This window comes from Trachypithecus francoisi, unplaced genomic scaffold, assembly GCF_009764315.1.
Source record: "Trachypithecus francoisi isolate TF-2019V2 unplaced genomic scaffold, Tfra_2.0 Lachesis_group3, whole genome shotgun sequence".
Classification (NCBI taxonomy): Eukaryota; Metazoa; Chordata; class Mammalia; order Primates; family Cercopithecidae; genus Trachypithecus; species Trachypithecus francoisi.
This window is the reverse complement of record NW_022681468.1, coordinates 161596387-161610404: the sequence shown is the minus strand read 5'-3', so window position 1 is coordinate 161610404 and position 14018 is coordinate 161596387. Positions and strand designations below refer to the sequence as shown.

General features: G+C 42.4%; 2 long non-coding RNA genes across 2 annotated transcripts in view; one reads left to right on the top strand and one right to left on the bottom strand.

Moving 5' to 3' along the window:
• LOC117070971 overlaps window positions 1–1666 on the bottom strand; it is a 35471-nt gene extending 33805 nt beyond the window's left edge. The window contains exon 1 of the long non-coding RNA XR_004432121.1: window positions 1596–1666. This is a non-coding gene — a long non-coding RNA (uncharacterized LOC117070971). The remainder of the gene's footprint in view (window positions 1–1595) is intronic.
• The window catches only part of LOC117070972, a 32569-nt gene continuing 20148 nt past the window's right edge, over window positions 1598–14018 (top strand). Inside the window, exon 1 of the long non-coding RNA XR_004432122.1 lies at window positions 1598–1671. This is a non-coding gene — a long non-coding RNA (uncharacterized LOC117070972). The remainder of the gene's footprint in view (window positions 1672–14018) is intronic.

Sequence of the window (14018 nt, the reverse complement as noted above, 5' to 3'; positions counted from 1 at the left end):
GAGGCGGAGGTTGCAGTGAGTCGAGATTGTGCCACTGCATTCTAGCCTGGGCAACAGAGCAAGACTCCATCTCAAAAAAACAATTAAAAAAAAGTCATTTCTAATATATTTCTCATTTTATATTATGGTAAAATATATGTAACCTAAAATTTACCTTTTTTAACCATTTTAAGTGTACAGTTCATTGACATTAACTAATAAAATGATTAATATTTTGTACATTGTTGGGATTACATTATGCTTGGCTCTTACTTTATCTACTGTCCTATGACTTAATATAAGTCCTCGGGTCAGTCCATCCACGAGCCTGGGGGGGGTCCTCTCTGCCTGTCTCCACCCTCCCTCTTTCCCAGACCCTATCCCTCCTGGTAACATCCAGGGACCTCCTCACTCATTCAGCTTCCTGGCATGCAGACCTCATAGGCTGGGGTACCATTTCAAGGAACAAGAGGCCTCCCTTGTCTCTCCCAGGTCTGATGCCTGTCCTCTCAGCCCCCAAAGGCAGCTATTCCACCTATCGTTTAATTCTAGGTTACATTTTTCTGAATCTCCAGTGTATACAAATCTCGGAGAATGTGAAAACTTCGTCTACGTTGTTTACCTGTGAGCCTGCCTCGGCCTCCCAAAGTGCTGGGATTACAGGTGTGAGCCACCACACCCAACCCAGACCTATTATAATACACGGACCGATGCTCATGCCCAGAGACAAAGTTCAAGTCAGCATTAAGACTCAGTGAGGCCAGGTGCGGTGGCTCACACTGGTAATCTCGGCACTTTGGGAGGCCAAGGCGGGAGCATAACCTGAGGTCAGGAGTTCAAGAACAGCCTGGCCAACATGGTGAAACCTTGTGTCTACTAAAAATACAAACATTAACCGGGCATGGTGGCACACGCCTGTAATCCCAGCTACATGGGAGCCTGCGGCAGGAGAATTGCTTGAACCCGAGAGGCAGAGGTTGCGGTGAGCTGAGATCGCGCCACTGCACTCCAGTCTTGGCAACAGAGTGAGACTCCGTCTCAAAACAAACAAACAAACAAACACCTCAGTGTGTGCTCGTGTGGATGTATTGCTACAGGACCAGAAGATGATACAGGGAACAAAGGAGACGATAAGACAGAGAAAGGACATTTAAGGGGTCAGCAACTATGCCAATTGCTTTGAGATGACAATGATACTTAATGATTAAAAGCCAGTTTGACAGTCTCTGATTATGTCACTTTACATCCCATTCCTGCCACTTTGGGTAGGGTCCCAAGTAAAGAGGATGCGGCTACAGTTAGTCTTACTTTGTTCATATCTAACATGTGAAGAAGAAATGTAACATTAGGGGTTTTGGAAAATGGAAATCATAAATGCATATGAGAAATCACTAAAATGAATGTTAATTTTAATTGAGTCCCTTTTCAGGTGTGCAACTCTGCTCACAGTCATTGTCATAAACGATGTCATGTCACAGCTAATGTGTGCTACGGCTGAACCCATCTGATGGGTGATTGAGTATCAGATGGGTATCTCCTGAAGAAAATGGTAAAGCCTGACACTGAACCTACCATTTTACTGACAGGAATGTAAGTGAAACAGGGGCAATCCTTACCTGGAGAAGTACCCCACGTGGCTGCTAGCTGCGTGGAGTTTTGATGGGACTCCCAATTGCCTTCGTCAAAGTATCTGTTAAAGAAAAAAATAATTTTCAATGATACTTGTTAATGCACAGTAAGGAAAACTTTATTCAGGACCACTGCAATAGATTTAGGGACCGCCGTAATGGGGCCGTGCAGTGTGGGAGAGAGTTAGACTCAACTCTTTAAGTAACTCTAAGTACAGCATGGGCACATGGCAATTTATACCCATGGAATAGGGTGGGGACTAGTGGTTGGAAAATTACTAAGAATTAACATCAGGGGCAAGAGGGATTCTGGCTAAACTGATCTAACAGGATTCTCGCTGAAGACAAGCTGGGATGATCACTTAAGGGATGGTGGAGGATGAGGAACCTGATAAGATATTGAAGGTGATCAGTTATCTAAGGTGTGGGAGTCTTGCTAAACTAACATAGCAGTGTTCTTGCTAAAACTACATTTTACAAGAAAGTGCATGGATGGAGTTAGGAGAACGTTCCTCAGCCTGACTAATGTTTGGATAAGAAGAGAATTTTTGACACATCCTCCAAAATTGGAGAAAGAGAAGTGAGGCTATCCACTGAGAATGCAGAAACAGAAACCAGACGGTTTGGATGCTGGATCCATGAGGACATTCTTCAACTTTGAAGAAGAGTTCTGGTCTGTTCACACTATTATTTTGAAATGCATATGAAAAATAAACTCATTTCATCTGTATGCAGTTGTAGTAAGTGTGTTCTATATCCTGATAGTAAAAATATGGCCATGCAACAGGTGGGCAACACTCTAATAACAATACTCACACCCCAGACACACACACACACACAAGCGTGGCCTCAGATTCCTTCCCTGAAAATCCTTCCTTCTCATCAGCCTCTGCTCTCTCCACTGGCTTGCCTGTCCCTCTTTGGTTTTAGGTGTGGGAAATGCTAAAATGTTGCAGAGATGTGGGAAAGACTCAGGCAAGGAAAATAGAGAGTAGCAAAACAGCCAATGAAAGCAAAATGGTTAAATTATTCAAACAAATTTATAAATGAGGTGATACATGTTTATAAACATAAAACTGTTTCCAAGTCTATGTAGAAAAATGAGCCAAAGATAATCATGCAACTTGGCAATGTCTAGGAAGATTTTAAAGAACACCTTTTGACCCTATTGTTAGAGAAGCAGGAGCTGGTTAGAGTCAAAGTAATGGCATTTTAAGTTCAGCTCTATCTTGAGATTAACTAAGGCACATTCCTTGCTGGTCACAACCCACAGTCATGTTTATAATTGAGGAAACAGCTTAACAATACCTAGGCTACTGGTGCAAGGACACACTCCTACAACACAAAATCCAGATGTCCCAATACTCATAACAATATGTGCTTTCAAATTACTTACAGTTATGGCTTTGATGTACTTAATAAAATGTCAAGGACCATTTTCTTTAAATCAACAGAATAGTAAATTTTGTCATGCTGTCAACCCACCTGCACATAGACACAGTTTAGTTTAGTCTTTACATAGACAAGACGCTTACATAAGAAAAACTTAAATACAAGGCATTTCTCCTCCTGCTGTCTGAGGATGCTGTGCTCTATAGTTGAGTAGCTTTCAATAAACTCTCTCTTTCCAGTGCACTCTGCGTCTCACCTTGTTTTCCTTCCTGCTAGAAATCCAAGAACCCTCTTTCGGGGTCTGGGTCGGGGCCCCTTTTTCTGGCAACACTATGAGTCTCCCCTACAAACATTTTGACGTTGGCTTAGTTATGTCTAGGCATGATTATTCCAACATTGTTTCTCATACCAACATAAGAAAAAAAAATACATAAAAGTATAATAGTAAATGGAAAGTAACTGTGGCCTATGAATATGAAACACTACAGAAAGTTTTAAGAGAACAAAATTTAAAAGAATCCAAAAGAAAGCCAACCACACCAAATTATCCAAGGCTTAAGATCATGCTGGTGTATACACCAGCACAGTGGTGAGAAACGTGGTCTATGCAAAGCAAGGATGGGCTAAGTGTCATGACATCAATACTTCGTGCCTTCCCGAATTTGCACCCAATCTCTCCTTTCCTCTCTGTGCATTTATACTACACAATGCATATCTTTACACCAAGTCTTACTTAAACTATGAAAAACATGATCAACACCAGGAATATACTACACCCTTTTTGTTTGTTTGTGTTTTGAGACAGGGTCTTGCTCTTTCACCCCAGCTAAAGTGCAATGGATCCATCATGCCTCACTGCAGCCTCAACCTTCTGGGCTCAAGCGATCCTCCCACCTCAGCTTCTAAAGTAGCTGGGACCACAGGCATGTGCCACCATGCCTGACATGTATACACACACACACACATATACACACACACATATACACACATACACACACACACACATATACATATACACACGTATATACACACATACACACACATATATACATATACACACACACATATATACACACATACACACACATATATACATATACACACACATACACACACATATATACATATACACACACACACACAATTTTTCTTTTTTTTTTTGTAGAGGCGGTGTTTTGCCATGTTGCCCAGGCTGGTCTTGAACTCCTGAGCTCAAGCAATCTTGCTGCCTCGGCCTACCAAAATGCTGGGATTACAAGCGTGAGCCACCATGCCCAGCCCTACATTCTTTTTTCTTCTTCTTCTTTTTTTTTTTAGACAGAGAGGTGCTCTGTTGCCCCGGCTGGAGTGCAACAACACGATCTCAGCTCACTGCAACCTTCACCTCCCAGGCTCAAGCGATTCTCGTGCCTCAGTCTCCCAAGTAGCTGAGACTACAGGCATGAGTCACCACGCCCGGCTAATTTTTGTATTTTTAGTAGAGACCAGGTTTCGCCATGTTGGCCAGGCTGGTCTTGAACTCCTGACCTCAAGTGATCCACCCACCTCAGTCTCCCAAAGTGCTGGGATTACAGGCATGAGCCACTGAGCCCAGCTTCAGCCCTACACTCTTGATAAATACTAGTAGTAACTAATATTATTATAATCATATAGTGAATATAATAAAACATATATCCACAAAGAAGCACAGATATAATTGCACATATGTTTTTCAAGCCTTTATCTGAAATAAGAGTGTAAGATATTGCCAATGATGCCTGTTATTATCCAAAGTGCAACTGTAGGTGTGCAGCCTGGTAGAGGATGCAGGGACAGAGGTTGGAGTGCAATGGTCAAGAGTGGAGTGTATTTTGTGAGGAGGCAGGGATTATAAAACTGGCCCTGAGCCATCTATACCCAGTGGGTGTGCCCAGCTTCAGCCCCTGTGAGCTACTATCCTCCCAGACAGCCAGATGACCTTTCTACACTGCATTAGGGTGAGCCTGAGGCTCTGGCCAAGGTGCCTTTCTGGGAGGTTTTGTGTATGCATAGGGCTGTGCATGCTAATGGGGCACATCTTGGCAGAGACAGTCCACCACAGGTCATCCAAGGAATATGCTTGGCCTCTCTGCTTAGTTGGCTTCAAAGCCTCTGATTTCAAATTTCCCTGGCTTCCTTCTTGACTATCCAGAAGTTGGAATTTCACAGTACAGATGGTACTCAACTTAAGATGGTTCAATTTACAATTTTTCAAATTTATGATGGTATGAAAGTGGTAAGTGTTCAGTAGAAACTGAACTTTGAGAATTCACACAACCATTCTGTTTTTCACTTTCAGTATTCAATGAGTTACATGAGATATTCAACACTTTATTATAAAATACACTTTGTGTTTGATGATTTTGCCCAACCATAGGCTAAAGTGTTTTGAGCACATTTAAGTGCTCAAGGCTGGGCCAAGCAATGATATTCAATAGATTAGGTATATTAAATGCATTTCAGCTTATATATTTATTTTTATTTTTTATTTTTGAGGTGGAGTTTCGCTCTGTCACCCAGGCTGGAGTGCAGTGGCGTGATCTTGGCTCACTGCAACATCTGCCTCCTGGGTTCAAGTGATTCTCCTCCCTCAGCCTCCTGAGTAGCTAGGATTACAGATGCCCACCACCATGTCCAGCTAATTTTTGTATTTTTAGTACAGATGGGGTTTAACTGTGTTGGTCAGGCTGGTCTCGAACTCCTGACCTCATGATCCGCCTGCCTCAGCCTACCAAAGTACTGGAATGACAGGCGTGAGCCACTGCACTCGGCCAATTTACAATATTTTCAATTTATGGTGGGTTTATTGGGGACATAACCCCATTGTAAGTCGAGGAGCATCTGTGCTATGAAAGTGGAAGAAATCATGCACTCTTAGTCTCTATAACAGTATTCATTGTCAAAATTTTTGAATATCATTAAAAATCATGCTTGCTAAAATACTGCAAGTAGGATGACCACAAAAACTGTAGGTAATATTTTTTTCTTCCCTTTTAGCCAAACTTTATGTAAGACATTTACCTTCAAAAATAAATTTTAGTTAAAATCTGAATCTAGGGTGACTGAATTTTTTTTTAAAGGCTTTGTAGCAAAAACAAAAGTTAGAGATTATGGGCCTGGAAAAAAAAAACAAATGAACCTACTTTTGTATTTAATATTTCATCATTTGCACATAGAAGAACATAAAAATTCAAAACCAATTACCAGAACACGTACAGCTTGGAGAAATGATGCACTAAGGATATGAAGACGCAGCTAGAATGTGGTTAGGGAGAGGCCTTCGTAGTCTACCTCTGAGAGCATCAGGGGAAGGCGGAAGTGGATGAGGAGAAGGCTGTCAATTGAAAACACATGGCCACTTCAGATAAGACGTGGACGAGGAGAAGGCTGTCAATAGAAAACACATGGCCGCTTCAGGGAAGAAGTGGATGAGGAGAAGGCTGTCAATGCAAAACACATGGCCGCTTCAGATAGGAAGGATATCTTATTCTGCTTCTATCTCTCTTTTGCCTGCCCAGGATCTGATCCTAAACCCAGGCTTTGTTTTGGCACCTTTCAGACGAAAGACTTGACAATTATACATACAGTATTCCTAAAACTGATACACCAAATAAAGCAGAGGAATAGTTAATAAACCCAGAACTCATGAATATGGCATGAAATGACTTCAAAATCTAGATATGCTTTATGTAATTGTTAATATTTCCACGGTTCTTCGATTTTTAAACTATCAGGCCTATGCTGGAACACAATGACTTTTTAAATTTTTGTTTGAGTCAGCTAGGGTGCCTTACTGTGATCTCTCTCTCTCCCTTTCAAGATGGAGTTTCGCTCTTGTTGCGCAGACTGGAGTGCAGTGGTACAATCTTGGCTCACTGCAACCTCTGCTTCCCAGGTTCAAGCAATTCTCCTGTCTCAGCCTCCCAAGTAGCTGGGATTACAGGCGCCCACCACCATGCCCAGCTAATTGTTTTTTTTTTTTTTTTTTTTTTTTGTATTTTTAGTAGAGACGGGTTTCACCATATTGGCCAGGCTGGTCTGGAACTCCTGACCTCAGGTGATCCGCCCACCTTGGCCTCCCAAAGTGCTGAGATTACAGGCATGAGCCACCACACTCGGCCCTTACTTTGACTTTTTAAACCACACTCTTTTTTTTTTTTTTTTTTTTTTTTTATTATTATACTTTAAGTTCTAGGGTACATGTGCATGACGTTTATATCATGTATAACTCCCCAATGCAATCCCTCCCTCCTCCCCCCTCCCCATGATAGGCCCCAGTGTGTGATGTTCCCCTTCCCGAGTCCAAGTGATCTCATTGTTCAGTTCCCACCTATGAGTGAGAACATGCGGTGTTTGGTTTTCTCTTCTTGTGATAGTTTGCTAAGAATGATGGATTCCAGCTGCATCCATGTCCCTACAAAGGACGCAAACTCATCCTTTTTTATGGCTGCATAGTATTCCATGGTGTATATGTGCCACATTTTCTTAATCCAGTCTGTCACAGATGGACATTTGGGTTGATTCCAAGTCTTTGCTATTGTGAATAGTGCCGCAATAAACATACGTGTGCATGTGTCTTTGTAGTAGAGTAATTTATAATCCTTTGGGTATATACCCAGTAGTGGGATGGCTGGGTCATATGGTACATCTAGTTCTAGATCCTTGAGGAATCGCCATACTGTTTTCCATAATGGTTGAACTAGTTTACAATCCCACCAACAGTGTAAAAGTGTTCCTATTTCTCCACATCCTCTCCAACACCTGTTGTTTCCTGACTTCTTAATGATTGCCATTCTAACTGGTGTGAGATGGTATCTCATTGTGGTTTTGATTTGCATTTCTCTGATGGCGAGTGATGATGAGCATTTTTTCATGTGTCTGTTGGCTGTATGGATGTCTTCTTTTGAGAAATGTCTGTTCATATCCTTTGCCCACTTTTTGATGGGGTTGTTTGTTTTTTTCTTGTATATTTGTTTGAGTTCTTTGTAGATTCTAGATATTAGCCCTTTGTCAGATGAGTAGGTTGCAAAAATTTTCTCCCATTCTGTAGGTTGCCTGTTCACTCTGATGGTAGTTTCTTTTGCTGTGCAAAAGCTCTTTAGTTTAATTAGATCCCATGTGTCAATTTTTGCTTTTGCTGCCGTTGCTTTTGGTGTTTTAGACATGAAGTCCTTGCCCATGCCTATGTCCTGAATGGTACTACCTAGATTTTCTTCTAGGGTTTTTATGGTATTAGGTCTGACATTTAAGTCTCTGATCCATCTTGAATTAATTTTCGTATAAGGGGTAAGGAAAGGATCCAGTTTCAGCTTTCTACTTATGGCTAGCCAATTTTCCCAGCACCATTTATTAAATAGGGAATCCTTTCCCCATTTCTTGTTTTTGTCAGGTTTGTCAAAGATCAGATGGCTGTAGATGTGTGATTAAACCACACTCTTTTGATAGCAATGAAAATCACCTCTATATGCTTGAATTCCCTCTTGACTGCATTACCTGGGGCAGCAGTATCTTTCTATGCTCTGAACACCTGCCTATCTTCCAGGCAGAGCAGAGAACTTGCCCTGTGGAGGCTCAATTTTTTTAGTTCATAAAAGTGAAATGTAAAGTGGCATCAACCGTCATTATTCAAATGTCACACGGGGACAGCAAATAGGATTTTGTTTTTTTGAAGATTAAAATTCTTTGGGGCCAGCATGGTGGCTTTTGCCTATAATCCCAGCACCGTGGGAGGCCACGGCGGGAGGATCACTTGAGTCAAGAAGTTCGAGACCAGTCTGGGCAACGTAGTAAGACCCCGTAGTGAGGCACAAGAATCGCTTGAACCCTGAAGACAGAGGTTGCAGTGAGCCGAGACTGTGCCATTCCACTCCAGCCTGGACAACAGAGCAAGACTCTGTCTCACAAAAAAAGACATAAATATTAAAATGAATAACTTGGGTTGAATGTCATATTTTATGAGTACAAATACGAATTTGTGAGCACATATTAATTTCTTTTTTTAATTTTGGCTTCAATTAAAAAGATTCATCAGGCTCCCATTAGGGTTCCATTTTCAGGAAAGATAAAGTATATTCTGCCTTGTCTCTCCTACTGAATATAGCTATAAAACTTGGATACAACGTATGGAAGAGCTGTTTGAGGACTAAGTAGTAACAGGGAAATGAAGGAATAACACTGGATTGTGAAGTACTACTAAATTGGTGATGAATTTTAACTTTTACCTCTCACTTATCCCCAGGCCTGAACTTAAGACAGGCAGAAACCCGGAAGTGAGTCTGTGGTGCAGACTGAGGGCTCCAGGAAAAGTCTTCTAGTCCAAGGAATGAAAACGGAACTCAGAGTGAAGAATTCCCCTTTCCTCCCATCCCTCCACCACCATCTTCCTCTTTTTGAGACAGGGTCTCACTCTGTCGCCTTTTTCTCCAATCTCTTCTACTCCATCTCCCAGGCCATCCTGTGGTCATGATGACAGTGGCTGCTCAGGGAGTTCACAAGAACAAAAACTAAAACTTGGAAAACCTTTCTCTGCCAGGAGTCATTAAAGGTCCAAGACAGTGGATCCAACCTCATCATTTTCCTTTTTTTCTCTACCCCAGAAGTAGAAAAATAATGGCCAGAGGAGACAAAAGGAAACCAAAATTAACGTGAAGTTATGGAAGGAAAGATGCTTGGGAAATGGACCTCTTGGAGTTGCTGATTAACTCACAGGTTCACCCACTCCTCTGCCCAAGTGTGAATCTCACCCAAATTAACATACCAAAGACTTAATTGCCCTAACACCAGACAGAACACTGGGGGGTAGGAAGGCTAGAGAGTATATAATTTTGGTTGTATGGGTCATTCTGTTTCTTTTGCAACTACTGCCATTGTAGCATTAAGGCAGCTATCAGCAATACAAAAATGAACAGCATAGCTGTGTTCCAACAAATATTTATTTAAAAAAGAAAGCCAACATGCTGGGCAGAATTTGACCCTCAGGCCATATGCAAACAAAAAAAATATGTGATGTTGTTCATTCCAGCACAAGGGTGACAGACATGGTCTCTGCAGAAAGACTGGTTTTGTGTTCACACTTCGTCACTAATTGCTGCTTTGAAAAGGCAAATGCATTTTACGTTTATTTTCTCATCTAAACAATGTTTCATTTCATAGAACACATTACACATATATTTTCTGGGCTTCAATTAAATGCATAATTTCTTTCTTTTTTTTTTTTGTAGAGACAGAATCTCGCTCTGTCCTCCAGGATAGAGTGCAGTGGCACGATCTGGGCTCACTGCAACCTTCGCCTCCAGGGTTCAAGCAATTCTCCTGCCTCAGCCTCCCGAGTAGCTGGGACTACAGGCGAACACCTTCACGCCCGGTTAATTTATTTTGTATTTTAGTAGAGACGGGATTTCACTGTGTTGCCCAGGCTGGTCTCGAACCCCTGAGCTCAGCCAATCTGCCCGCCTCCGCCGCCCAAAGTACTAGGATTACAGGCGTAAGCCACCGCGCCAGGCCTAAATGCCTAATTTCAAAAGCATACGAGGCAGAAAATAATCACTTAAAAAGTACTAGCTGAAAAGTAGTATTGTCCTTATGCATTCTGGAGGACTAGCAGCTATTTAAAAAATACATTTGTGAAAATTCTTTCAACCTTGTATAATTTTTTTAAAATTACAAATATTCTATGATGAGATACTAAAACTCTGGGTTTTGAAAGTGTGACCTTGAAGCCTCCACAAGTCCTCTCATATTAATGGTATATTACCGGAAAAGATAAACAATAGAGAATATATAGAGAATCTTAAGGACAGCACATAAATGATTAAAGTAGTATCTGATTTCTTAAAAATGACAAGTTAAAAGGATTTCTTTTTTTCAAAGAACGCAAAAAAGAGAAAATTATTAATATTGAGAGGGAAGGATATACAATTATAGGTCAATGTTTATATAACAAGAGGAGAGGATGTTATAGAAATACCACAATAAAGCTTTCACGGGAAAACAACAAGCAAACCCAAGGTTAATGCAAATATAAAGTGCAAGACCAGAACAATTATACGAAGCCTAGAGAGGAAATTTTTAACGCTTGCGACGGAAGGGAGACTCCTGGCGGCCGCCATAAGCGGAACGGACCCTTGGGGCGCGCGGAAACGGAAACCGGGAGGGGAAGAGGCCTCCCAATTCCGCCTGCGCTGTGCAGGCGCGCAGAAGATCGGCCCCCGCGGGCTGCCGTTCTCCCCAACTGTCAGGTGACCTTCCCATAGCGCACTGCGGGTTTGTCAGCCGCACGGAACGATGGCGCATTTCCTGCGGGCTGCGTATCCGCGGTGGTCGCTCTAATAGCTATGGTGGCACCAGCGAGACCCGCGGGCTTGAGGAGCCCCGGACCCGCCACGGAGACTTGAGCGAATACGCCGGATCTCTCTTATCAGATTGGAAAACGTTTTAAAGAATAACTTTTCAAGGCTTTAACCTAAGAAGTGCTGTTCATCTTGTGAACTGTAGTGGGACCGAATATATGTATGGAAACACAGTTACTGAAGGATTTACTGTGTCACAGTTCAGCGTCAACTAGTTTTACAATCAGATTTTACGTGTTTGCCCATGTTAACACAATCGTGTCCATCCATGTTTGTAAGTGAAAGCATCAGCCACTAGCACTCACATAGTCCTTTAACCCGTGCACTACTTAACAGCAGGTGATTGGAAAAGTGAGCATGGGCCAGGCTTCCCTGTATCGTTGATGGGCATTATTAGATTGCATTTTTTTTTTTTTTAGACGGAGTTTTCGCTCTGTCGCCCAGGCAGTGGCCCGATCTTGGTTCACCACAACATCCTCTACCCGGGTTCAAGCGATTCTCCTGCCCCAGCCTCCCGAGTAGCTGGCATTACAGGCGCGTGCCAGTGCGCCTGGCGTTTGTGTGTGTGTGTCTGTGTGTGTTTTGTAAAGATGAGGTTTCACCATGTTGACCAGTCTGGTCCTGAACTCCTGACCTCAGGTGAGCCACCCGTCTGGGCCTCCCAAAGTGCTGGGATTACAGGTGTCAGCCACCGCGCCCGGCCTACGTTACATTATTTATGCATCATGTTTAAGTTTTTAAGGAAATTGTAGGCCGGGCACGGTGGCTCAAGCCTGTAATCCCAGCACTTTGGGAGGCCGAGACGGGCGGATCACGAGGTCAGGAGATCGAGACCATCCTGGCGAACACGGTGAAACCCCGTCTCTACTAAAAAATTTAAAAAACTAGCCGGGCGAGGTGGCGGGTGCCTGTAGTCCCAGCTACTCGGGAGGCTGAGGCAGGAGAATGGCGTAAACCCGGGAGGCAGAGCTTGCAGTGAGCTGAGATCCGGCCACTGCACTCCAGCCTGGGCGACAGAGCCAGACTCCGTCTCAAAAAAAAAAAAAAAAAAAAAAAAAAAAAAGGAAATTGTAAAAATCCTGCTCAAACGAGCAGTCATTCTTGGTTCCTGGACCCCACCTTTTTTTCTGTACTTATTAAGGTTGCCATTGGTTCCTGTTTCTGTTGATGCTAGATGGCACTGTCGGCACAGGGTTCCTCATTCCCTAAAGCTAGTGTAGCACGTGCTTCTGAAGTACAAATAAGGTGACTTCCAGGCAGGAAAGCAACCTGGATTTGGAGCTTAAATGTCCTTTTCCAGGTGGAGAGTTTATTATTGAACCAGCATCTTTCATAGGGAGGTCTAACGTGAAGAGTAGATTTTATCTGAAAATACGAAAATTTTCTGTGCCCATTTTTCCTGGACCTCAGGCTATTTTCCCCACCCATACTTTTCCTTTGTCTGTACAGAATCTGAACCTAAGCCTCATATAATTTTTTCTTCAAATATGTGAGACCCAAATTCTCATTTACAATTTCAACAGCTGTGTTCCTAAGTGAGCACACCCTAGCTAATATCTGGAACTACAGAAGATTATAAAATACCAACACATTGACACGACATTAAATATCTTAAAAATCTAGCCCTGGTATATATTTCTAGCTTCCTTCAAGTGTACTGAAATTTGTATATCTATTTCTGGCTTCCTTCAAGTGTACTGAAATTGCTGCTCTCCTTGCGATGTCTCAATTTTTTTTGCATTCTCTACACTCCCATTCTCTACCTCAATACTAATGATCTTTTGTATTTATTAGCTCTAATTTACATGGTTTTCAGCTACTTATTCTTCATCTATTCAATCATAAATTGCCTCTTCCAGAAAACCTTCAATTACCATTTAAATTTAGGTTGTATGCTCATGCATTTTGTGGATTTCAATAGAATAATGCACATTTCCTACTACAGCATCTTTTTTTTTGAGACAGAGTCTCACTCTGTGGCCCAGGCTGGAGTGCAATAGCGCAGTCTCAGCTCACTGCAACCTCTGCCTCCTGGGCTCAAGCGATTCTCCTGCCTCAGCCTCCTGAGTAGCTCGGATTACAGGTGCACACCACCACACCCAGCTAATTTTTATATTTTTAGCAGAGAAGAGGTTTCACCATGTTGGCCAGGGTGGTCTCAAACTCCTGACCTCAGGTGATCTGCTGCCTCAGCTTCCCAAAGTGTTGGGATTACAGGTGTGAGCCATGGCTCCTGGACCTACAGTATCTTTAATCTGATTTTTATTGCCTATTTGTTGAACGTCTGCTTGATTTGTGCTTTAAATAAAGGAGAAATGTATTTTGGGTTGTAGATGATATTTATGTGGCTAAAAGAAAAAAAAATGTACACGTGATAAAGACATTAGTCAGAAAGACAAATTAAAAACAAATTCATTAAAAGGCAGTATTTCTGCTGAGCACGGTGACTCATGCCTGTAATCCCAGCACTTTGGGAGGCAGAGGCAGGCAAATCACGAGGTCAGGAGATCGAGACCATCCTGACTAATATGGTGAAACCCCGTCTCTACTAAAAATATAAAAAATTAGCCGGGCGTGGTGGTGGGCACCTGTAGTACCAGCTACTTGGGAGGCTGAGGCAGGAGAATGGCGTGAACCCGGGAGATGGAGCTTG